Source organism: Fringilla coelebs (genome assembly GCF_963513975.1).
Source record: "Fringilla coelebs genome assembly, chromosome: Z".
Lineage (NCBI taxonomy): Eukaryota > Metazoa > Chordata > Aves > Passeriformes > Fringillidae > Fringilla > Fringilla coelebs.
The window spans coordinates 56,286,030-56,312,120 of NC_140031.1; positions in this window are offsets into that span (position 1 = coordinate 56,286,030).

Genomic DNA, 26,091 nt, shown 5'->3' on the forward strand with positions numbered 1-26,091 from the left:
TTGAGTACCAGGGAAACCGTGCCGATGTTTGCTGAAACCAGAAGTTTCCCTCTGGTTTTGGTTTCCCCTCGGGTGCATCCGACCATCAATCTATCCTTGCCAAGTAGTTTGACATGCGATTTCGGAATCCAAGGCTTTTCTAAGTGAATGGGTTGAGTAGGACGCTGAGGCTTCAGGTGAAGCTGGAGGGTCAAGCTGACATTCTTGAGACCCTTCAGAGCTCACTCTTGTGAAGTATGGTGTAGGACCTTGAAGTGCTTAGAAACAGCAGCAGCAGAAGGGAAAGGTCTTGTGATTTCTTGACAGCATCTGGGAATTCTTGCTGAGCACTGATTCTTGCCCAATTGTCCTCCCACCTCTGTAAGCTGTCAAGGTCCCTTTGGCTGCTGCTTGTTCCTTTTTAAAGAGTGCAAAGTTATTTGGGAACTTCTGGCTTAGTTGGCCAAATGTAGAGCTACCAAGTGGTCTTGTTCATCAAATTCCAGTCATTGAAATGGCAGGAAATGGTGGCTACCCTGAGATAGTCCTTCTTCAGATAAAAACCTACTTCTGCTTTCCTACTCATGGTGCTGGAAGCCCGAGGTTTCACTGTATAATTTGTGAATTCCCTTAGTCCCTTTTACTCAGAGAGTGCCTGGCAAACAAAGTACCGATATGTTCGCTATGAATGGCATGAAACATTGACTAGTCTGCCAGGAGAGCACTGTTGTGTCCCCCTGCAGAGTGACTTGGAAGTGCTGATGAGCTCAGGGCTGTGAGCAGAGGCTGGGCTTTGGCTTCTTTTGCAGATACTTGGGGGGTGCACCCATGTGTGATAGGTCAGGCAAGAGCAATGTGAGCTTTGGCTGCTGAGATCAAACTCAGTAAGGCTAAGTCACCTGGAGGGGCTTGCATTGCAATGTAAAGTGGCAAAATATTCCAGCTGTTTTTGAGTTTCCGTGCAAGCGGTTTTCCATAGGAAGGTGTAGAGATCTTAAGCATATCGTACTGGAGAAACTGGCCCGATGTGCCAGGAACAATTGCTCTTCATGTTCACACCTTGTAGGTCAGAGAAGGAGAGCATGCAAAGCAGCCTGCTGGAGGCTCAGCAGCACATATCGGAGCTGGAGATCGCCAGGAGCCGTGTGCAGGCCCAAGTGCTCACAGCCACGCAGGCCAAGGAGGCGATACTCCGTGAGAGCCTCGTGCGCTTTGTTGCTGCTGATGGCCCTGCCTAGTGCGGTTACTGCCAAGCCAGCTCTGTCTGCAGGGCTTCTGAGGAGTGAAGCAGCTGAGGGCAGGTCCCTCCTTGCCTGAAACTGAAAGGGCTTAAGGTCAGCAGATTCCTCTGCTTGTGGAGTCTCTGACGCTGGCTGTGTGTCCTGTTTGCAGAGGATGTGAGGGGCCTTCGTCGTGAGCTGCTAGCTGTAAGATCTCTCAGCCAGCAGCAATGGGAAGACATGGCTCAACAGCTCTGCTGCGCAGCAGAGCAGTGCAGGAAGGCTCTGAGACTCTGGCAATCTGCTCAGGAAGAGGAAAAGAGGCAGCTTGTACAAAACCTGGTAAGAAACAATATGCACCTGAAGATTCCAGGAGAGTTTGGAGAGCTGGCTTAGCAGAAGAGCAGCCTGAGCATGTGACACTGCCCCAAGCATCAGCTGTGGGCTACACCTTGCTGAGCCAGGCAGCAGGGGGCTTCAAGGACTCATATTCAAAGGCCTGTGAAGACCCAGAGGACAATGGTGGGACAGTATTTGCAGCCACAGGTTCAGGATGGGCATAAGCCAAGTTCCTCAGGAGGCTGGGTGGTCGCCACCTAAAGCAGGGCAGGGAAGGGGCAGGATCTTCCGCACAGCCTCGTGCCATGCAGCAGATGGCTGCTGACCTTACTGCTAACTGCAGCCCCAACCACTGGGTTCCTTGGTTTCTGTCCTTCCATGGTGGACTGAGGCCTTCCCTTTGAGCCTGAAGCAGATGCAACAGGGACCATGTTGCTGGTATTTCAGCTGGTGGCCTGCCTTGGACTGGGTCATGGAGGTGCTGGCCGTGTCCTTGTCCTGCAGTCCATCTGCAGCACTTCCTTGATCAAGGGGCAGGGGAACTTGGAGACCAGAGCCTCTGAGAAGAGGCAGAAATCTTGACGAGAGAGGGGCTAGACGAGAGGTGGCCATCAGAGCAGGGGAGGGAGGTGGCATCTCCTTCCTCCACCGGCTGACGCTCCCTCTAACTTTTGGGTTAGAACGGCATTGCTGGAGGGCACCAAGTCACTACTAATGTGCCCTTTTCAGGTGGGGGCGTTGTTGGAGGGTTGAAGCTCCTCTTTATTTCTTTGTGGAGCGTGGCTGGGACTTCATGTGGGTGTGTCTCTTCCCCTCCTTAGGAGAAACAACTGGCACGGCAGCATTTGGAGGCACGTGAGCAGCTGGAGGAACGGGCAAAACTCCTGGCACAGGTACAGAGGGAGCAGGAGAAAAGGCTGCTTGAGATGAAATTGCCACCATGCAAGCTGAAGAAGAAAAGATACCAAGCAGAGCCAGTCAAGGGACACAGAGTGTGAAAGAGAGTTTGTGTACAGTTTTGGACTGCTCTGGTCTCCTTATGAGCACTGCTTCTCTGGACACTGTCTGCCTGAATGGGGTTGTCTCTTAGCTGGCCCTTCATAAATACGAGAATGAGAACAAAATGCCTTAGAAAGCGTAAACACATCAATCTTGGTTGCCACACAAGAGGTGTGGGGGAAGTTTAAAGCCGCCTTCTCTTCATTTGTGTGCAGCTCCTGCAGGGAGAGCAGCGTCAGAAGGCTGCTGTCTCAGACAGGGTGTAGCAGCTGCAGAGAGAGCTAAAGCAAAAGGAGCAGCTGGGGCAGGAGCTGAAGGAGGAGCGGGAGAATGGGCAGCTGAGGCTGACTAGCCAGCTAGCAGAGGCAAGGGCAGTGATGGGGGCACAATCTGGACTTGTCAGCAAGGGGAGGCAAGGACTACGGCAGGCACTGGAAGCACAGAGCCTGGCAGGCTGCAGTGCTGAGCAGCATGAAGAACAGCTAGGATGGAAGGGTTAGAGCTGGGTAGAGAAGCAGAAGGAAGTGGCTGAATAGAAGTGCTTTTGGGACTGGAAAAAGAGGAAACCTGAGCGTGATGGCAGGTGCCAGTAAGATTTCTCTTGACCAAATATCAAGGACAAGCTGCAGGCAGAACTGCAGGAAGCTCAGAGGAAGATGAAGGCAATGGAGAAGAGGCACCAAGAAGAGATGGAAAGGATGCACAAGGTCCTGCTGCAGTACAGGCTGGCTGAACAAAAGCAGGTGAGTGAAAGAGCCAGGAGGCACTGCAGTCACGCAAGGAGTGGTCTCTGCCCTTGTCACCTTTGCCCTGCAGAGCAGCAGGTGGATGGGGGCAATGTCTCTGACCGCCACGCTCTGTGGTCTCTGTGGCAGCTGCTCAGAAGGACACTTACTGGGCCGCTGAATCTCAGCTGCTGCCCAGGGCAGCAGGGCTAGTGCTTTGGTTGGTGGGTCAGCAATCCTGTGAATGTATTTCTGCTGGCCTCTTAGAGCTCCCTTTGTTTTTGGAGGGGTTCATTAAGGTGAGCATGGGCACCCACAGAGATTCTGAACAACTTGTCCCTGTCCATGGGGAATGCAGTCCTCAGAACGGCATGAAATGTACAGTTGTCCCTTCCCTTTCACAGTCTCTACTACGTCTGGCTGTGACAAGCTGTAGTCTCTGACTGCTGTTTGGGTTTGACTTGAGGAGGACGAGTTGACAGCTCAGCTTGCAGCCTAACACTAGTGTTGTTCCTAAGGGCTTGCCTTTGAAATGCTGTGTCTGGGGCATCTCTGCCAGGAACCTTTCTCACACAAACATATTTCTTGTCCCAGATGGACGCAGGATCTGCCATCAAAGGTGCCGCTGCAGCAGCATCCTCTGAAGCAGCCTCCTCTCCACAGCCAGAAAACCGGAGCATGAGCAGTTCGGCCTGCTCAGGCCAGGAGAGAGAGAAGCAGTTCCTGAAGCTGCTGAGTACGTCCTGGGGATTTCTTGTGCAATCAAGCAGTGTATTATAGTGTGTGTGCCTCAGCATGAGCTGTAGCGAATGTTCCTCCTAATCTCGGTTGTCAGACAGACCTTTTGGACTCCCTAGAGAAGCCAGTGTTGTGCTTGGGGGCAGCCAGGGAGCACTTGGGGGCGTTCCTGTTAGCTTTGAGGCAAAAGCTGGAGTGGGTGGGTTTTGCCTGAGCTTCCTTGTGCAGTAAAGACAAAAGCAGGGATTGTTTTGCGAGCAGCACAAGGCAGCGACCTAGGCAATGACTCAGTGAAGGTGTGTGTGCTAGTCCGGCCAAACTGATCAGAGCAGTTTCTGATCCTTTGGCTTCCATGATTCCCTTTAGACTCCTGACTCATCACCAGTCATTGGAGACAAAAAAAGGAATTGATTGGCTGTGTGGCTGGTTTAATGCCGGTGTTGTTTTTATGACTCTTAGTACTTCTACTATTTCTTCTACGGTTTGGTTTCATATGCATTCTACATTTTGGTTAGCCTGAGCTCCTTGAAGAGAACATGAGGCAACGGCAGAAATAAAAGAAGAAGAGGTCTTTTTCAGTACCTCCTAAAAGTTAAAGAGTTACAGAACAATCCCGAGGTATCAGAGAGGAAGAGGTGTTTTCCATGTGCCCCAAAAGAAGAAAACCAGGACACTTTTGGTACAATCACTGTTCGATGTTTTAGTTGTGTGCTTAGGAAGATGCATCAGAGACACACATCTGTGTGGTATGGTCAGATAAAAGTGCCCTGCAGGCAATTCTCAGGAGGAAGCCTGCAGCCCCTCTGCTGCATGTTCCTCCAGTACCAGGCACTTTGTCACTGCTAATGCCTGGCTGGAAAATATTCTAGGAATACTGAGCGTTGGACTCAATGCCTGCACAGATTCCTGCACTCTAGGAAAGCACACCAAGGCCTTAGTGACTCTGCAGTGGAACGGAGTTGTTTCTTACAACTAGGAAGAGCTGCCAGTGCAGTGCTGTCAGAGAATATGAGGTCAGGTTATTCAGAAGAGAGCCCAGTTTACTCAGTGTCTGCCATCAGCTGTAGGGACAAAAGGTCCCTCCTCCGTGGGGCTGAATTCAAAGACAATCATGTTCTGTCTTGAGTGGGGTCAACTGTAGCAGCGAGGGTGTTTAGATAGTGGTTGCTGCTTCCTATTTCCCAATAAGCATCTCCTGTGGAAAAGGCTCTTGGGTAAGCATTCAGGAAGGCAGGAGAGTACACACACACCACACCCACCACAGCAAGTTCAGCACACAGAGCCAAGCAAGAATAAATTGTCAGAGCCCCTGAGAGCGGAGCTGGGTTTCAGATCTCCTGGAAGTCAGGATCTTTGTTTTAAAATTTGCTTCTTGCATTTTGTTTCTTTCAGGACGTGTGGTGAGTGTGGGAGATCCTGGGAAGAAGTACAACAGATGGAAACGTATTGGCAGTGGGTGAGTGCAGGCACTCTTACTTCTGCAGAACCATGGGCCAGGAATTTTGGTGATGCAATAGCACAATGGGCAGTCAGGCAAGCTGCAAGTATCTTCAGACCCTGGCTCCAGATTGTCCCTGTCTCAGTGCAGAGGCAGTACAAGGCATCATCAAAGAGAACTGGATGCTGACAATGTCTTGGCTGTCTCAAGGAGCAGGACCTGGAAGCCCTCCTGTCCCTCCTAGATGTGGCATCAGTTCGCCTGTTTTCCCAGAAGACATGGGGTTTTTGTATGATTGAAAGTAATATGGCCAGACTCATGAAGGAAGAAAAACCTGAGAGAGAAGCTTCCCACCTGATAGCTGTCAGATAACAGCTCTCAGTAGAATTTCTAAGTTGTATTGTGCAGGAAACAGTATTCAGTGGCCAGGAAAATTAGAAAGGCTGGGTGGCATTGCCAGAGCTTGGTAGGTAGGATCAAAAGAGAGCGGTGAGGAGGCCCAGCAGGACTGTGTGTCTCATTGCCTGGAAAGGCACGCCACAGGCACAGACAGAAGAAGGAAAAGGCAAAGAACAGCCCCGCATGCATCATCTAGTGTGCACATTTGAGATTTGTAGCAGCCCTTGTTCTTCCTGTTGGAGCCAGCTTTTCTCTTGGACACTCTGCATGGCAGAGGGCGGCTGGGCTGCTGGGCCATTGGCTGAAGAGCAGACAAAGCCTGGTGTTTTAGAGGCACTGCAGGCAGCAGAGAGCTCCTTCCTGGGCTGCCTTTTGCTTCTCAGCACTGAACAACTTCTCTGTTCTTGCCACTGCTCTGTTTCTAGGGGTTTTGGCACTGTTTATAAGGCCTTTGACGCTGCCACAGGACAAGTGGTAAGTGCCCATGCAGATTTTGCAGCTCTTGAGTGCTTTCCCTTGGGATGTGATCTGTGGCTGGACCTTTGGGCTGTCTGCAAAGGCTTTGCTGCAAAGGCTGTCCTGCAGAAGCAGCCTGTCTAGAGGCTGTCTGCAAAATGCATTTTGGACAGACTTTGTCCTCCCTACCTACATGAATCATTGCAAGGATGGCAGTGGTGCCTTTCAGAGAAGGACACCCTAGCTTGGACCTACTGCATAAATAGGCATAGATTAGCTGATGGCAAGAGCCGTCATTCCGGTCCAATTCCTCTGAAGCCCAGGATCAGCCAACATGATGGATTTGTTTTTTCATCATGTGGTTCAGTTGGAAAATATAATGCAAGACCTAAAGAAGGAGAGATCTGGTGTGGAACAGTTTTGCCTTTCAGTCCTAGGGAACCTAGTTCACATAAACACACACACATATTGACACACACACACTGACACACACACCCATGCACAGATCAATGAGAAGAAGTTGATGAAGAGCCTGAAATAATACAACCTTGTGTTGATCCTGTGTCGGTGACATTCCACTATGGAGATGCTATTTGTACTGAACCGACATGGAGGTGTCTTGGACAGTCCCACTGCTCATTGGGGCTAAACGTTCAGAGTCGTGAATTCTGGTTTCTGGCTCTCAGCAAATTCAGCTCCATCTTTCTGGTAGTTCCTTCTCCACCTGCATTGCTGAGCTCAGGAACTGCACTTGGAGGGAGGGAGGTCTAGGAGGCGTCTGAAATGCCTAAGCCCTGTGCTTATAAGCTGGGTCGCATCCACGGTGTACCACAGAAAGGGTCATTCATTTCTAATCCCATTAAGTAATTCCAAGTCTAAGCCATGTTCAAGATTGTTCTTCAGAGTTGCAAAGCCCAAACTGAAGAAGTTAGGATGTGCTAGGATTGTAACTTTACTTTGAGTGGCTTTGGAGTTCTTTTTTGGACAACAATTTCCCTGTCATGTCTGTGTGTGTTTACTTTGGCACACAATTGAAATGGCAGCCATCTTTGAAACGCTGGACAAAGCCCCTAGGAATGCTAACGTATTTCCAGTGGTTTCAATTTGTCTTGACATAAACAAAATTGCTTTTGGCTTGCAAAAGGTGTGTAAATGAAAATGATAGTGCTAAACACACAGTCTATTTGAGAAGTCTGTGGGTGCAGAGCGTGCTGTTAGCGCTTTGTGGTTGATGGTTTAGCGTCCTTTTTGACCGTGGTGACAAGGCATCCAGGCCCCTGAGTGCATGGAGAAAGCGGAGTGATGTCTGTCCCTAACAACTTTAAACGTCATTGTAGGTGGCCGTAAAGCAACTTAATCTCCAGGACCAGGGCTGTGAGGATGTGTTAAAGGAAGTCCTGGTCATGCGTGAAAATAAGAACCCCAATATTGTCACCTACTTCAAAAGGTAAGTAGTTCTGGCAGGAAATGGATCTTTCAATTAACAGCAATCCCTACCTCTACGAGGCATGGGAGGAGATTGCATTTTGTATGCATGAATGGTTCCTGACATAAAGAGCTTGAAGATTGATCTCAGCAACCAGGCTCTCTTCCTGAGCCAGCAGCCTGTATGTTCACTGGCTGCATGTTGTTTTGCTCTTTTGGGTTATGATTCTTGTAAGTGTCAGAGGAGAAGTGCTGAGAAAGCATCCCAGAGATGATTGCCCTTGCACTGTTCCCACTATTTTCCATTGCCTTTCATGCCAAAAGACTAGGCTAGGAGGCACATTGTTTGCCAGGTTTGAAATAGATTTTCCTGGTTGTGACTGTCCTTTCTGTCAGGTTTTCCAAAGGGTCTTGGCAGTGCTGCACACCCACCTGCCCTGAGTAAAAGCAGTGAAACCTGGGTCTCCTTGCTGCTTCAGGAGCAATGGTGCAATTTGTGTATGAAGATGATGAAGCAGCTGCTGGGATATGTCTGCTTCCAGATTTGTCTTTGCCCTCATAAATCTGCCTTTTTCCCCTGCTTGCCACCTAAGCTGTCTCCTTTTCAGCAGATGTGCCTTCCTCATTGAGGCGGCACAGTGGGCAGGCACTGGATAGCCTGGCTGGAGTGTGTCTTCATTTGATTCCATCTTCATTTACCAGTGACCTGGAAACAAAACTCAGCTGTAGTCTTTTCTTCCACATGGCAATTTAGGTGTGCACATTCAGCTCCACGCTGTTGCTTTCATCTTGCAGCTACCTTGTCAACCAGGCTGTCCTGCTGGTGTTGGAATATATGGATGGAGGCTCCTTAGCTGATGTGGTCAGCAAGAGAAGGATGGCTGTAGGACAGATAGCAACAGTGTGTCGGGAGGTAAGGGGTCCCGCTTGTGCTTGGGATGGCTTGGACGGGCTGGTCCTTCGAGAGCGCTGCTAAGGGAGAGATTCCATGTTCAGAGCTTTCTTTCTGGGTTGCTCTTCTGCTTCAGAGAAGAAGGAGCATCCGCACTGAACTGCCTGCCAGTGTCCCTGCCCTTACTCTAGTCTGTTCTTTACACTTATCTACCGTTGTTGAACTCCCTGTCTCTTTTTCATTTTTATTTTCTGTTCTGCCCTGTGCCTCTCCAAGCGCTCACCCAGAACCTTTCTGCATTGCCTTCTTTGCCTGTAAGCGCAAAGGGGCTGATGTGTGAGTTATAAAGCAGCAGCAAAGCCAAAGAGAGACTCATCTGTCACAGGTCTCCACAGGATGGCATGGCACCCACCATGGTGCTTGCTGCTGAAAACTGACAAATGAGCTACTTCCAACTCTTCTCTTAAGGCACCTGTATAACCCCTGTCCTCCAGTCTCTCGCCCGACAGTGATCCCCTTGGTACCCAAGACAGGGACTTTTTCTCTTTTGGCAAACCCTTGTTTGTCCTCCAGATGGGGAGAGTGCATCCGCTGCAGCAGCAGTCATTGTGACTGGCTTTGCAGGGGACAGTCTCGGGCAGTTTTTCCCCCTTAAAAGCTAATGTGCCTCCTTTGGAAAGATCCTGCTCTCCTAGTGTTGCAGCAGCCAGCTCTTCCTCTTGCCAGCACTCACTGCTCCTTTGAGATCTGTGAATCATCAGGAGCAGCCTCCTTTTGTGTATGATGCAATCAGATCAGGCTAACTTTTGGCCTCCCGTTTCTTTTTTCTCTTGCAGTGCCTGCAAGGCCTGGCTTTCCTTCATGCCAACCAGGTGATCCACAGAGACATCAAAAGTGCCAACATCCTTCTGGGCCGGGATGGCTCCGTCAAGTTGGGTGGGTATTCCCAGTCAGGCACAGTGCTCCAGGGAGGCGGTGTGGGGCTGCTTGGGAGTGGCTGCCGGGTGCCCAGCAGTGGTGCTGGGGAGAGGGCAGGGAGCAATCTGCAAGTCCAGGGCACAGCTGTAAGGTGCTTGCTGGTCTTAGGAACAACAAGGTATCGAGAGTAACTTTGGTTTGTGTGTGTTCCTTCCAAAGGGGCTGAGTTACAGTGTAAACGTTCAGGGGAATGAGGAAAAGCCACTGTGGCAATTGTGGGCGGGTTGTTAAGTGGACAGTTGCCCACGTCCTTGTCTGCAGCCTTAAAGCACGAGATCACAGCTGCTTTTCCAGCTCATTTCAGCCCTGCCTTTTGGGACTGAGAGTGAGGAACCCTTTGCCTTGGTTTCCTGCTTGAAGCAGCGTTTGTTTTTCTCCTCAGCTGATTTTGGCCTCTGTGCTGTGCTCAGCCCTGAGCAGAGTAAACGGAGGTCCATGGTCGGGACAAGCTGCTGGATGGCACCCGAGGTGGTGAGAGAAGAGCCATACGGCCCCAAAGTGGACACCTGGTCCCTTGGCATCGTGGGAATAGAAATGGCCAAGGGAGAGGCTCCTTATATTCGGGAAACCAGTGACAGGGTAAGGTGCAAATAGGCCCAGGTAGCCGTGTCCTTCTGGTCCCTGTCCATTAGACAAAATCCCATTCGCACAGCTTGAAGTGCTTCCACCAAGGCCCACTTCTAAAAATTTCCCTGGGGCTCACATCAGCTGTCAAGGCAAGACTTGATGCAGCTTGGAATAGCTGGGGCTGCACAGGGACCTTTCTTTGTTTGGGAGAGAAGGCTCATCTCTAACCGTCTGCTAAGGCAAGAAATTGCCACTGCAGACTGCAGCTTAAAAGATGGGGTCTAGGTGAGCACTGAAGGCTATGGAAGAATCACGTAGAGTCTCATGTTTCCTTTTTGCTTCAGGCTAACTACCTGATAGCCAAGCAAGGGGTGCCAAATCTGCACAAGCTCAGCCTGCCCCCTGGCTTGTGTGAATTTCTGGGCTGCTGCCTGCAGATGGATGCGGACAGGCGAGGCTCTGCCAAGGAACTTCTGCAGGTACAAGGCAAAGGGGCTGCAGGCCAAACAGCTGCTCCTGTCAGGGTTTGCTCAAGGGCCAAACTCCAGGGAACCAGCTGGGCCCCCCACATGGTAACCTCCACTCTGGGTGCTTTTCAAATGGAAACCAAGTAGGGTCCAAGGCTGCTTGAGGTTAGAAGGGACCAGTGAAAGTCATCTAGCCCAAAACCAGAGCCACCAGCAAGGTCACCTCCAAGCAGATCCGGTTGCTCAGAGTCCATCCCAACCAGACATAGAATGTTGCCAGGCTTGGGGCTCCTCCCAGCTCTCTGGGCTGCCTGTGCCAGTCTTCCAGCTCTCTCCTCATAAAGAGTTTCTTCCTTAGAGCCAATCTTAATTGAGTGTCTTTTAGCTTAAAAGCGTTGCCCCTTGTCCTCTTGCAATTGGCCCTGCTACAAGATATGTCCCCATCTTTCTTAGAAGCCCCTACAACTATTGAGAGGTCTCCTTGGGGCTTGCTCTTCTACCAGCTAAACAAGAACAACTGTAACAGCTGTTCCTCAGAGGAGAGCTCCCACCTTCTGGTCATTTCTGTGGCCCTCTTTTGCTCTTGGCTGCAGTATTCATGTTTACCTGGTAGCAATGGAACTGAAGTATGGTAATGCTGGGGACGGGGGCTTGAGGAACAAAATGAAAGCAATCCCTGCCACGCGGTTTTAGACTGGTCTGTGAGAAGGCAGGGGCTGTGGGGGAGCTCACTGGGAGCATTGGAGTGCACCCAGCTTGTCCCTCCCAGCCCAATCTTAGAGGTTTCTGTCAGCCAAACGGGGACAGCTGTGCAGGATTTGTGCCAGCCCCATGTGCTGCCTGGCCCAGTCAAGTAGATGAGAATCGCTGTGGCTTGGCTGCCAGGTTTTGTGGCAGACAAGGAGCTGGTGACCGCACCGCTTCCTTGGCTGTGCCTGCTGTGAAGGGAGATGCCAGCCAGCACAGGAGGGGGGCCTTACCAAGGCAGACACCACTCTTCCTGCAAGCCAGAGCTGAGCACATCTGTGCCCTACTGCTTGTGTCCTTGCTCCTGCCTCACTGCTGAAAACCTGAATGACCAACAGTCCTGAGAAAACACACTGGGTTCAATATATTTCAGAGCTCTTGGGAGTCTCTTGAGGAAATGCCTTATGCCCCACATCTCTCTTCGACACCCAAATAGCCCATGTCTCAAATAGCAAAGAGGAGTATAAGAATAAGTCTGTTGACTTTCCTGAAAGGAACAAAACCTTTGGACAGCAAGCAGCAATCCCACAGTGATATCAGGACCAAAATCCCAGACAGTGATGATGCCTTGAGGAATGGACTAGTGCAGTTCTCAGCCATGTTTCCTGCAGTAGCAGCATCCTAGACATGAAGGCAGATGTGCTGGTGGTGCCCTCATTCCGACGTCTGTGTATTTCTGGGTGCTAGAGGAATCCAGCTTGACCCTGTTAGGAACTCAGTTTGGAAAAGAATGGTTCCTTCTTCCTTTGTCTCTTTTAATTTGGTTTCTTTTATTTCTTTTTCCTTTTGGGCAGCATCCATTTCTCCAATCAGCGGAGCCTCTCTTAAGCCTCTTCAGGAAGAAAAGGAGATGACAAGGAGACCACTTCAGCACTTGGAGAACAGAGCCTCTGAGAGCAGGTAGAAATCCTGAGGGGAGAGGGGCCAGGAAACAGGCAGCCATCAGAGCAGGAAAGCAAGGTGGCATCTCCTTTTCTCCCACCTGCTGATCCTCCTTCTGAATTTCTGCTTAGGACAGCATTGCTGGAGGGCACAAATTCCCTACTGATTTGCACAGGTGGGCGGTGGTGCGAGGTGTGAAGCTTCCACTGATGATTGGGGGAGCTTGGCTGATTACTGGGTCTTCATGTGGAAGTGTCTTCCTCCCCTCACCAGGAGTCAGAAGGGCAGCGTTTGGAGGCATGGCAGCTGCTGGCACATGAGGCAAACTTCCTGGCAGATGTAAAGAAGGAGGATCAGGAGAAAAGGCTGCTTGAGGTGAAGCAGGAAGTTGCCAGCATACAAGCTGAACAAGAAAAGGTACAAAGCAGAGCCAGTCAAAAGGCAAAGGGTGTGAAAAGAGAGCTTGTGTGTTCTTTTGGACTCCTGTGCACTCCTTATGGGCAGTGTTTCTCTGGGCACTGTCTGTCTGGGTGGCCTTGTCTCTGAGCTGGCCCTTGGTAGAGAGTGCTGGAGAGACCTTGGTGCCAGGAGGGAAAGGACCGGTCAGGCGAGAGGCTACCAGAGAGCAGGTTTGAGGAAGGCAGGGATGGCCTTGCAGGCCCAAGGAGAATGGGAAAGCCAGAGCTTTGTCTCAGAAGGAGGGAGGTCCCACAGGAAGCCTCCTGCAGAGCCAGGCTAGAGCTGTGGGAGCGGGCTGGCTGTCAGGCTGCTGAGGAGGTGCCTGAAGCTGCTGAGTACGAGCTGTGCATTCTTTGTCTGATCGAGCAGCGTATGGTGTGTGTGCCTCAGCAGGAGTTGTAGCACATGTTCCTCCTTGTGGCTTTGGTGTTGGGAGAGACATTTTGGACTTCGTACGGAAGCCATTGCGGTGCTTGGATGCAGCCAGGGAGCACTTGGGGCGTTCCTTTTGCCTTTGAGGCAAAAGCTTGGAGTGAATGGGCTTTGCCTGAGCCTTCCTGTGCAGCAAAGACAAAAGCTGGGATACTTTAGTGAGCAGCACAAGGCTGTGACATAGCCAATGACTCAGTGAAGGTGTGTGTGCTAGTCTTGCCAAAGTGATTAGAGCAGTTGGCTTCCATGATTGCCTTTAGATTCCAGACTTGTCACCAGTCATTGGAGTCAAAATGCTTCAGAGAAATTGATTGGCTATGGGGCGGATTTAATCCTGGTGTAGTTTCTATCACATTTTCATACCTCTTTTATTCCTTCTCCAGACCACATGGGCCCTCTGCCCCTAAATCCCCACTCTGAGGGCTTTTCCAATGTAAATGAAGGAAAATGAAGCACCTATATTTCCTTCTGAACTGGCCATTCTTTCTTAAAGATGGAAGGTCCCTCCTAAGGGCATTTTTGCGTGGTTTGGAATTGGGAACAGTCTCATTCCTTTTTCAGCTCCAACCTACACTGCCGTTGGAATGCTGCCAATTGGCCAGTGTTTGCCCAGCCATGGACTTCTGGATGAGGAAGAAAGTACAATGGCATTTCCAGCCAAAACCCAGTGAAGAAAGAGCAGGGCAGCCTGTGAGAGACGGTCTGAAGTTTCCCTCCTTTGCCTCTCGACTGTCTCAAGGACAGGCACTGAGACCCTGAGGAGCCTGATGGGAATTCTGGCCTTCCGGTGGTGGATGAACACCAAACATCCTGAGGTCCCTGAGCAGAGTTCTGGCCTGCCAAGCTGCCTGTTCACAGCTGCAGTGTCTACAGTGACTGCTCCTGGCAGGGCCTGCCAGGGGGCAAGGTGCCCCCATATGCACCTGCTTGGTAACAATAGCCCAGGAGTTTTCCCACCTTTTGGCCTGGTTGGACTTTGGTGGTCCAAGGAAGACCCCTCATCTACTTTTCAACAACCGTGACGGACAGACTGACTTGGAAGAAGCCTCTCTCTCAGGGACTGAGACATTATAACACTATACCAAGAAGCTCCCCACTGCCAAGGACTGAGACTGAAACCCCTAACACGAGGGAGGTGTGTGGGGCAGCCCACCTGACCAAAGCCAGATATTTACCTGCAAGTGTAGCCATTGGACCAAGAAGACAATGGTCCTCACCTACTGCTGAGAACATGGACTACCTGTTGCATCTCTTCTTTTTTGTAACTTTTCCCCTCACTGATTTCAATAGATCTGCTCCCCTCCCCTCAGCAATGGACCATAATAAAACCTTCAGGTAACCAGAACCTTTGAGATATCCTCAATGTGACTAGGCAAACTCCATCAGCTGGACTACAAGGACTTCGTCTTTCCACGCTTGCTAGCTATGCCCCCTCTCACTTTTTCTCTCCCCCTTTCTCTATCCTATTCCTCTCCCTTAATCCATCTGTCACATTTGCTGTGCTCATTTAATAAAGGTGCATTTGTTTTGATTAATACTGAAATCCCCACTGTGTTGTGTTTTGCACTCTGAGATCAGTAAAACGAACCATCACGACTCCCTGCTCCTATGAGCGGATCGTGACACAGCCCAAAGATCCTGTGCAGATTCAGGCTTCCAGCTGTGCACATCGATGCTTTGGGTTCCTGCTCAGTGTAGCCAGCACATCTCCCCTGTGACTGCTCCTGCCTCCCAGATGGCCATGGCTAACAGGTACGAGGCTCTGGAAGTGGAACGAAGAAGGTGGGCACGCCTGCTGGCAGTACAGGAGAGCAGAGAGGAAAGTGCCTGGCACGACGTGACCAGAGAGGCAAAGCACCCGCTGTACCGGCTCTTTGTCAACAGATAAGGACTGGAGGGTGACACCACGCTCGGGTTCTCTGAGGTTCAGCAATCATGAAAAGTCTCTGTGTGCTTGAGTGGCTTTGTCCCTCTTTCTGTGCCTTCTGTTGTCCCTGTGCTCCGCGGTGTCTGCCCAGGACTGTGTAGCTGTGTGGCACAGCTAAAGTGAAGGAGAGCTTCATTTGTCTGCCCTTTGAGGTGGCTGCTCACGGCAGCCTTTTCGATCTGCAGGCTCCATCTGGAGAGTGAGTTCCCTCCGTCTTTGGTACCGGAGGCCAGGGCCTGTCATCTGCAGTCCCAGGTGGCACTGAGGGCTGCCCGGTACCTCAGGCTGGTGTGATGCCATCACAAACAACAGGAGACAGTGGCAGCTGCTTGTTTCCAAAGTCACATTCTTGAGGGGCAATGTGCCATGTGTGTCCTTTGTCCAGGCCATACCCAGACCTGCTGCTGCTGCCACTGAATTCAGCGAGGATTTGGTGGTTGGTTTCCATCCCAGCAGAACTGGTCACTTATGAAGCCAGGTGCAGATGGTGCCCTGCAGATCTCTGGGCTGCACGGCTGTGAGGGAACTGTCCCTTGTTGTTATTCTCCATCAGGGAAAGCCCTGCCAGCCAGGTTTGCGTCAACAGAGCAAACAGGGAGCGCGTCAGTCTCTTCCATCTGTGTCTGCTGAGAGCGGTGACCTTGGAGATTAAGTGGCACAAAGTCAATTGCTTGTGGTGCCTCTGTGTATCTCAGTGTTTGGTAACGCTGCTTGTTTGGTAAATCTGCCTGTAACGCAGCAGCAGGGGAAAAAGCCTCTCCAATCTGCAGGTGCAATAAGCTGCCATTGATGCACAGAAATACTGCCTTTTGTCTTTACAAGGAACACAAGAACTGGTTTAGCAGTGAGAGAAGGTGGGATGATTCTTCTGATCTTTCCTTCTGTCTCATAGAGGAAGATTTCTGTGGCTCACAGGTGTGCCCCTGACTGGCAGGAAATGGGGAAATCCCCGGTGCCCTAGCCAGGTAGGGCCATGAGATGCCAGGACCGAACAGGAGCATGGCCCCGTGTGGGCTCACCTGCAAAGTGTGGGCAGACTGTGTCTTGGAGCTTGTTTAAGGAAGACAGAGCATGAGCTGAAGCTACTGCAGGTGCAAAAATTGATGCAGAAGCAATAGAACCACATCCCCAAAAAGCCACCTCATTCCGCCATTGAGAAGCAAATTTATGTCCTAGTGATTGCTTGCTTCTTGATTTTTGATGCATCATTGTTATGTTGGGTGTCAATAGAGTCAACCGCCCCAAACTGCAGGGACCCCCTCTTATCTTTTTTGGAATACCAACCCAAGCACGATCACTACAGATTAAAAACACACCTCTCGGTAGCTGCAAAGACACATCAAAGGCACGTGATACATGACATGAGGTGTAGTTACACCCAAGCTTGCATTTCTGTCAATGTCTAGTGTTGCATTTACATCCTGAGACTGCCCCCCTGTTGTCCTGTCTTTCCCTTTGTAACCAAACATCACACAAGCATCCACTTGCAATGATCCCAGCAATTCTAGCGCTTGTGGCCCAATGGAAACCTTAGGCAAGCGTACATAGATACTATCCCAGAAATCTACATTGTCTACAGCATTCAGTGGTTTACAGTTAAAAGCTTGTGAGGGACAAGGCCAGTTATCAAGAGGTACACCAACAAGACACGTAGAGAATGGATTTTCAGGACTGGAAACTGACAGGCACAGCGTGTCCTGACGTGTAGCCTCAGCCAGCGTCACCCACACGTTCTTCTCCGGTTGCGGTGGAATCTTCCATCCTGTTCCCTCTGGTGCGCTCCAGATAAGGCTTAACACAACGAGCAGGTATCCAGCATGGTGCATTTTCTGTAGAGACACAAGCATATCCCTTGCCCCAGCTTAATAAATCTACAGGACCGCTCCACTAACCACTGATCAGATCTCTCACTTGCACCCAAACAGGTTTCTGCAACTCAGATTCTTTTTGAAATTAAAGAGGAAAAATGAGAAAACAAAGGAGGTAAAGAAATCGTCTCCCTGTAGGATAGAAAATTCAGCACATAAACTGCTTAGTCCAGTCGTGCCTGGGGGGGTTCTCCCTGCATTCCCCCTTTTTGTTTTTGAAGCTGATGCTTCAACATGCCATCAGCATGTCCAACAATAGCTTGCCCAGTGAAGAATGAGGAATACCTGTACTATGCACAACACCCCAATCATGCTCTCAGAAAAAATGCTTTGTTTTCTGAGAAACATAACCAGATCCATTATCAGTCCTAATTTACTGAGGCACCCCTAAAAGAGAAAAAGCCTTTTGAAAGTGACGAATAACATCCACAGCCCTTTCACCTGCATGTGCAGTTGCTCCAATAGCATGAGAAAAGGTATCCATTGACACATGTACATGTTTCAATCTGCCCAAATCAGCAATTGGAGTAATGTCTGTCTGCCAGAGTTGCAAAGCTTGTAACCCTCTGGGATTTGTTCCATAATATACAGGATCGTGCAAACCTTGACAATCAGGGCACGCAGCAACAATTGAGCGAGCATCGTTGCTACTAAGGCCATATTGCAACTGCAGAGCTTGAGCTCCTTGATGATAAAATTGATGAGACAAAATTGCTTGTTGCCTACGATTATGAACTGTTCAAGCAGCATTGGCAACAAGAGCATCAGCTACAGCATTCCCTTCAGTGAAAAATCCTGGTAAAGAAGTGTGACTGCGAATGTGCAGTACAAAATATGGTTCAGTGCATTGCTGGATTGTATTCTGCAATTCCAACAACTCCTCAAATAAAGGACGGTGATCAATTGCAGATAAAACAAGCTTATCTAAGTTGTTGGTCAAATTTGCTACATAAGCAGAATCTGTGACAATGTTCACAGCTTGAGGGAACAACTGAAAAGCCGTGGTCATGGCTCGCAATTCAACAATTTAGGTGATCCCGTTTGAAATTTGATCACATGTCGCCAACCTCCATTGACTTTCCAAGGCCCTGAAGCCTTTCCTGTTTTTTCAGAACCATCTGTAAAAACAGTTGGTCCATCAACAGCACTTTCCATGCTCAATTGTTTCTGACCAACAGGTACTTCTTGGAAAAATTATAACAAGGGGTGACTTGGTAAATGATAAGACACTTGTCCTGTGAAAGCAGACATAGCTGCTTGCAACTGATAATTGGTTGCAAGACACCACTCAAAATGCCAGTTCTAGAGAGGCAAAACAATTTTTTCAGGATCTCGGCTTAATGATTCAACACATCATTTCTGAGCCTTAATCATAATTTCAGCAATCAGATCAAAAAGACCAGGAGCAGTTTTCACAGGTCTGAAAGGTAAAAACAACCATTCTAGAACATGTCAAGGGTCCTTCCACTGATCATTCCATTCGACAAGAATTGCAAAAGGAATCATCTTGTCAATCAGAACGAACACCTGCACTACTTGTGTCAGGTCCATGTGAGAAACAAATTTCTCCAACAGAGCTTTCTCAAGCTTTTCAAGCACAGAAAGAGCTTCTGGGCTCAACACACGGACATCAGTAGGATTGTCTGACCCCTTCAACATTTCTAAAAGAGGCTGTAATTGCAAATTAGTAAGTCCCAAATAAGGCCTTATCCAATTAATTGATCCCATGAATTGTTGCACATCAGTCAAACTTTCAACCTTGTTTTGTAATTGAATTTGTTGAGGTCTCACTTGTTTTTGAGACACAATGAGACCCAAATATTTCCAAGGTTCAACAGTTTGAATTTTCTCTGGAGCTAAACACAGGCCATAACTCTTTCAAGAAGTTCTAGCAAAAGATTGCAAATCAGTCAACTGCTCCTGTGCTTTGGCCGCTGACAAAATATCATCCATGTAATGATAACAATAGCAGTCAGGAATTGTCACTCTGGTTTGTTTGAGATTTTCTAAAAGCCTTCTGATGTTGACATTCCTGCGAAGAACTTTCTCACACACTTTCTGTAAACAACTCATTGTTTTTGCATTCCTCTGTGGAGGAGGAGAGAGTTGATAGACTGTTGGTTAAACCAGTGGCTGTGGAGAGGTGTCACTGTCACCCTCCAATCCACTGTCACCTTTGTAAAACTATAAATGATGGAGTCAGAAAATAAACGGCCCTTTTTCTTCTTCCCTTTGAGAGCGGTGTGTGCGTGTGTTCTTTCGTGTCCTACAGCGACAAGGAATTTCTCTCTTACTCGAGACAATGCTTGTGCTACAAACCACCGACAGATAGTAGGGGAATTTTTCATTCCTTGGGCAAGAAATTTCCATTGATACCTTTGTGTTGGTTCACAATGGTTAATTGTAGGCACTGTAAATGCAAATTTTTCCTTGTCTTGTTCAGCTAAGAGAATTGCGAATAAACAATCTTTGAAATCCATCGCACAAATTTTCCAGTCCATGGGAATCACAGTAGGGGACGGTAAACCAGGCTATAAAGCACCCATGGTAGCCATTACAGCATTAATTTGTCTCAAATCCTGTACAAGCCTCCACTTACCAGATTTCTTCTTTATAACAAACACAGGAGTGTTCCATGGACTGCATGAAGGTTCAATATGACTTGCAACTAATTGTTCTTGAACCAATGTTTGTAGGGTAATTAATTTTTCACCAGTCAGAGGTCACTGATTGACCCACAGAGGTGTGGTGGACAGCCAGGTTAAAGCAGGAGTGGGTTGCTGAACATCCTGTAACACAGTGAACCCTGTTAAAAATCTGTGGTAATTTTCACTCCCCATTGACTAAGGCAATCCTGACCCCATCGATTCAAAGGAGCAGAGGAAATACATGGCCTTACAGTTGCTGTCTGCCCTTCAGGATTTGTGATCAAAATACTGTTAAGTGAAATTCCACCCACTGTGGTGCCTCCCAGCCCAACCACCCCAGCGTCACCTGTTTGCCCCTGCCACTGTGATGAGACAGAGTAGAAATTTTCCAGGGTAGAAATCCATTTGGATTTAGGTGAAATGTACATCTTTGAATTAAGTCTGTAGCTTGCTGTTTAGTCTCACTGCCTGTTCTCTTGAAAGGCCTGTGCTTAGAGAGACTGCTTCAGCCGAAAGACAAGAGATAAGGGGGGAGGAAGAGAGCAGACAGAGCAGGACAACCTGACCCAAGAGTTCCTTCTGAAGAATTAGTAGCAAGTGTCACATGAAATCAGTAGAATAAATATGTAGGAACCTGTTGTGAAATTGTATGCATATGCATTTGTAGACAGAGATAAAAACGGGACTTGCACCCCTCAGAGGCACGCATGCCTTTTGAGGAGAGTAATCGCTGCATGCGTCCAGCGCTGCAATAAACACACCGACTTTACAACTTTCACGAGTCGTGGAGTTGTTGATCTTTTCTGCAAAACAGTGGTGGCCACGAGTGTAGAGACACAATTGTAATATCAGCTCCCATGTCCAGCAGACCATTCAATTTTATTTGCCGAGGTCTTGCATTCTCAGAAGGCAAGGTGCACGTCAGAGTAGGTCCCTGAGCTGTCCCTCGTTGTGCCCAGCAAACTTGAGGCGTCCCAGTAGATCCGAAGCCTCCAGTGGAACGTAGCCAGTTCTCTGTTTTGGGAACACAACTCAAAAAAGGAACAATTTGAGCACGACAAGTCCCTTTAGGTACAGTAACTGGTGGATAATTAGTTGAAATCATAGCACAAATTTCTCCTGTGTAATCAGCATCAATTACCCCAACATGTACATTAAGTCCCATTAAAGTAGCACTAGATCTTCCAAGTCAAAGGACACTGAGACCTTTACCAATAGGTCCCCACACTTGCAAAGGTCCTTTAGTAACATCGTGAGTATTAATAGCTACTGATCTGCGGTGGATGTATCAATCCCTGCTGAGCCAATTGCTGCCCCTGAGTATTGTTCACAAATGGATAACTTTGCAGTGTGGGAGGGCCTGTGGTTGACGGGGTATTTGTGTCCACACGTGCCCCCTCACGTTCTTTTTGCGGTTTCCCTGTAACAATTGTCCATTTGCATGAGATTTTGATTTACGTTGCTTGGCAAAATGACCGTTTTTACCACATCTATTGCAAGTAAGATTCATTTTAGACTTCACTTTCTGTTCAACATTTTTTGGACCCTGTGATGGAAAATGACCTCGTTCCCCACAGGAACAGCATTTTGGCGGAGGCCTTCGAGATGGTGCTAATGCAGTGATTTTATGTTGAACTGTGCCCACTTTTGAACATGCTGTAACCATCTCAGGGACAGAGGGATCTCCTAGCAGCACTTCAATAATTTGCTTGCAATCTTTGTTTGAGTTTTCTGTGGCTAATTGTTTACATAGAATCTCCCTTAATTTTTCACCCTCCACCCGTTTTTCAATTGATGCAGCCATTTTTTCCTCAAATTGCAGAAAAGGCTCTTTAAGACCATGTTTTATATTGTCATATCATGGTTTTGGAGCTGCCATTTCCATTGTTTCAGTTAAAACCAGCGCATCCCACCATGCCTGTAAATCTGGATTAGAAAAAGGCCCTCGACCAAGCAAAACATCAACTCCTACAGCATAACGAGGGTCCTGCTGAGGTAGTTGCATATTATTTAAAGCTATTCACTGGGCTAATTGCCTCCAATTGTCTTGAAATACTCCATACTGTACTGGTTGAAACAAAACTGCAGCCAAATGCACAATAGCATAAGGAGACAGCAAATCTGTATTAATAATACAAATTAATTGCATTACTTCAGCAGAATTAGTACCAAATTCAGCTACTTTAGACTGAAGATCCTGCAAAACCTTCCATGCAAAAACCTCATGACTATCATTTTGTCTTGAATTAGGAGCTGCTTTAAACACAGCAAAAGCCATTTTACCATTAGCAACATCCATATCAACAGCATCTGAGCCCTTTGGTGGGTCTATTCTCTCCACTAAATCCCAGTCTCCTGTCTCAACTGCTTTCCTTTTAACATATTCCCAACACCGAAAAGTATGATGAACAGGTATAATAACATTATCAGTAGGAAGAGTTTTTGAAACACTAAGCTTCTTTCTATTACCAGTTTTACCAAGCTTATTTCCACTACCAGTTCTACCAAGCTTATCTCTATTACCAGTTTTACAGCAAACAGAAGTAAGCCTTACTCAGACCCTTTAATGCCTGTAATTTCCTCATTGTCACCATCAGAATCAGAAGACAGAGGAGGAGAAGGAGTTAATATTTCCATGTGTACGTGCAGTTCAGAATCAGAAGCAAGCAAAGGAGGGGATGGTTCAATTTGTTTTTTTTTAAGGTCGTCTTAGCCAGCCGCTGTGCTGAGGACTCAAAGTTAGATTTAACATTAAGTTTGGCTAGTTGCTCTATGGGGGATGGGGACGTGGATTTAAAGCCGTTTGCAGGCAATCGCAAAGAAACCTTATCAACTTGTTCCCCATTTCCCAAAACAACAGACCCAGCAACAGTCTGCAGAAAAAATCCCAGCAGAACTCTCAGAAGGAGCTTCTCCCTTTGCTACTCCCCAGCAACTTCGAGTTCCTCCTCCAATTCCCTTTCTACCTCCTCCAAGTCTTTTTTGTCCTGCTCCGCTTTCCACTCCTTTAAGGTGTTCCAAAGCCACCTCCAAGTAGGAGATAAATCTGCAGCTGCTTTATCCCCATTCTGAATTACTTCCCAGAGTTTTTCTCCAACTTCTTTTCAAGCTCTAACACTTAAGAGCAGTAGTTACATCAGTCTTAAAATTTTGAGACTTTGCCCATATTAAAATACTATGCAGAGCATAGTCCGTTGTTTTAACTTCTTTTCTTTTTAAGAAAGTTTTCCATGTAGATAAAACAATCTGTTCTTCACTTTTTAAATAATTTCCCATTGTTCCCATAGGCTCACCTTTTTTCCAGGTGTCAGAATCAGGTCCGGACTGGCAGCTGCACCCCGCTGCTCTCAGCTTTGCTGGGCTCCGGCCTCACTGCCCCTGGCCCGGCAGTTCCATCACGTCGGGTGGCACCAAATGTCACCGTTAGGCTGGATGTGACATACACATGTGACCAGGGTCCAAGAAGAACAAAAGTTTTTTATTCTGCGTCTTCTCCAGTTTATATACTCCTAACAAAGAGTGATTTAAGTCATTAACTACATCACAATAACTTCTTATATTCATTGCTGCAAAGCGATTAGCATCATTATAATTGGCAAAGGCTTTACAGAAATCTTATAAGGCACGTTCACACATCTACTTAGGCATGTACTCTAGCTTACAAAAATTCTCGTGTGTCTGTCCTAATTGTTTTCTATGCTATCGGCATTGTGTTTTTCCCTGCTGTGGATACACTCGAAAATCATCAATTGTTATTTCTTGTATTAACTCAGCATTGCTTGCAGGCCAGCTGTCAAGCCCCTCCGTACATGTCCAGGACTTTGCTATTGCAGGTCAGCGTAGGTCACCATCATATTCAGCCCTTTGCCCAGGTGTCTTCAGCTGGTTGGAATTTTCCCCTGAGAGCAGCCTGAGAATGCTGCTTGCTGCCACAGGGCTTTGTTCCTGCCAGGGAACTCCAGAGACTCACTTAGCTTCCTCCTTTCTAACACATGGCCCAGGTTAGCTGCCAAGAGGTTGAGCAGTGTAAGCCACTCCTCAGCAAATGCCAATCCCTCTAAGAAATGCTGATTCCAGCGGGATTTAGGCCCAAGTGTTGTTCTCAAGAGCACTGCAGTTCAGGGTTTCAGCAGCAAGACAAGAGCAGGCAGCTTGGCAGGCCTGCACCATCTGCAGCACTCAGCTGCCTTGCAAATTCCTCTGCTTCCTGTAGCCACTGGGTGAGCTCCTGTTCTTGACCTGCAGCCTTCTCCTGTCACCTGTCAGGCTGGCACCTGAGGCATGGTCGGAGGAGATCTAGAAGGAAATGACGGAGCAAATTGCAGGGAACCTGGCCATTGGATCATTTTCCCCTTTTCCTTGCACAGTCTGGGGACTTGTGCAAGTGGCTTCTTCTTCCATTTTTGTTTCCTGGCCTGCAGACTTGAGCAGCACTGATCAAATGATGGAGTGAATCCATCGAGAGCTTGGCAGGGCTTTCTTGTTGGTGTCATCCTGCAAAGTTTTTGGTCCGATGGGAAAGTAGAAGTTTTTTCACTGGGGCAGCAAATTGAAACAAAAATGGAATAAAGATGCCAAATGTTTGATCAAACTCCTGCCAACAGCTTCAGCTAAAAAGGGGGTGTCTCTTGCACAGCATGGAGTGCCCAGGAATCCTTTTTGTTGTCTGTGGTTGCAGATTCTGCAAAAATGTGCAGGTCTCCTATTTTCTTCCTTTCACTTGTACAGTCCTTGGATTTGTGCAGGTGTCCTTTCTTTCCCCCTGTTTTGCTGTACAGTTCAAGAAACTCATGCAAGGGTCCTTTAATTCTTCATTTATTGCACAGTCCGCAAAGCTGTGCAAGCATTCTTAATTTTCCATGTGAGTTGCATCTAAGTCTGGGACTTGTGCAAGGGTTCATTTTTTTCCGCTTTTCACTGCACGCTGTGGGTATTCTTGCAAGTGGGGGATTTTTCCCTTTTTGTTTCATGGTCTGCAGACTGGAGCAGCATTGCTAAAAGGATGAAGCGAGTCCATAGAGGAGTCGGCAGCCTTTTCCGTGGACTGAGCTGCGCCGCTCTGCAGAGCAGCCGCCCGCCCCGAGCTGCGGGTGCCTCGTTCCGATGGGGACGCCCGGCCCAAGGAACTTGGGGGAAAGTAGGGGGGAGGTCGGGAACTGTTCCCAACCCAGGCCCGAATGCTGACAGCCACGTCTTGCCCGCAGGGAAAGAGCAGGAGGCCCTGCAAGAGCGATTCCGCTGGGTTCGCTGCTGCTGCGCAGCGCCTGCAGCACTGTCTAGTCAGGGACGTGGCCGGCGGACGAGGCCTCGGTGAGCAGGTGGAGGGCCTGGTGGGGGGCAGAGGAGGTGGAGGGCAGAGGACAGGGTGGATGGGGCCCAGCAGGACGGGATCTGAGCTCAGCCCACTGCTCCCCTTTGCTTGCAGGTGGCCATCAAGTGTGTCCTGGGATTGGGTCCGTCAGTAGGGCGAGCTGGTGAGTGATCGGGACCAGTGGCAGAAAGCGGCGCGGGATGGGCGGGGTAAGCCGAAACCTGGCAGAGTGGAAGCCGCCCGGACGCCGGGAGGGAGAGCGGGCGTGAGCTCAGTGGAGGGCTCAGAGCATGCCGGGCTGGGTGAGGGGTTCCAGACCCCTGACACGGCATCAGCACCACTGACAGCATTGTGGTCTTCTGGCAGCCCGATAGAACATACCCACGGAGATGGAGCTGCTGGACAAGGTGTCCACTGGGTTCCATGGTGTTGTTCAGCTCTTGGATTGGTGTGACCCCCCTAAATACTTCTTGTTGGTGATGGAGTGCCCTGAGTGGTCGCAGGACCTCTATGATTTCATTCTGGCATGGGCCGTCCATGTCGGAGGAGGTGGTGCAGGGGCTGTTCCTCCAGGTGCTGAGGCCGTGCATCAGTGCAGCAGCTGTGGGGCCCTGCACCAGGACATCAAACCGGAGAACATCCTCTGTGACCTGGCCACCAGACGGGCAAAACTGATGGATTTGCCTGTGGCACCTTCCTCCAAGACACAGTCTGCCCACATTTTGCAGGTGAGCCCACCCAGGGCCATGCTCCCGTTCCGTCCTGGCATCTCATGGCCCCACCTGGCTATGGCACCGGGGATTCCCCTGTTTGCTGCCAGTCAGGGGCACACCTCTGAGCCACAGAGATCTGCCTGTATTAGACAGAAGGAAAGATCAGAAGAAACATCCCACCTTCTCTCGCTGCTAAACCAGTTCTTGTGTTCCTTGTAAAGACAAAAAGCAGTATTTCTGTGCATCAATGACAGCTTATCTCACCTGCAGATTGGAGAGGCTTTTTCCCCTGCTGCTGTGCTACAGGCAGATTTACCAAAAAAGCAGCCTTACCAAACACGGAGATGCACAGAGGCACCACAAGCAATTGACTTTGTGCCACTTAATCTCCAATGTCACCGCTCTCAGCAGACACAGATGGAAGAGACTGACGCACTCCCTGTTTGCTCTGTTGACGCAAACCTGGCCAGGCAGGCTTTCCC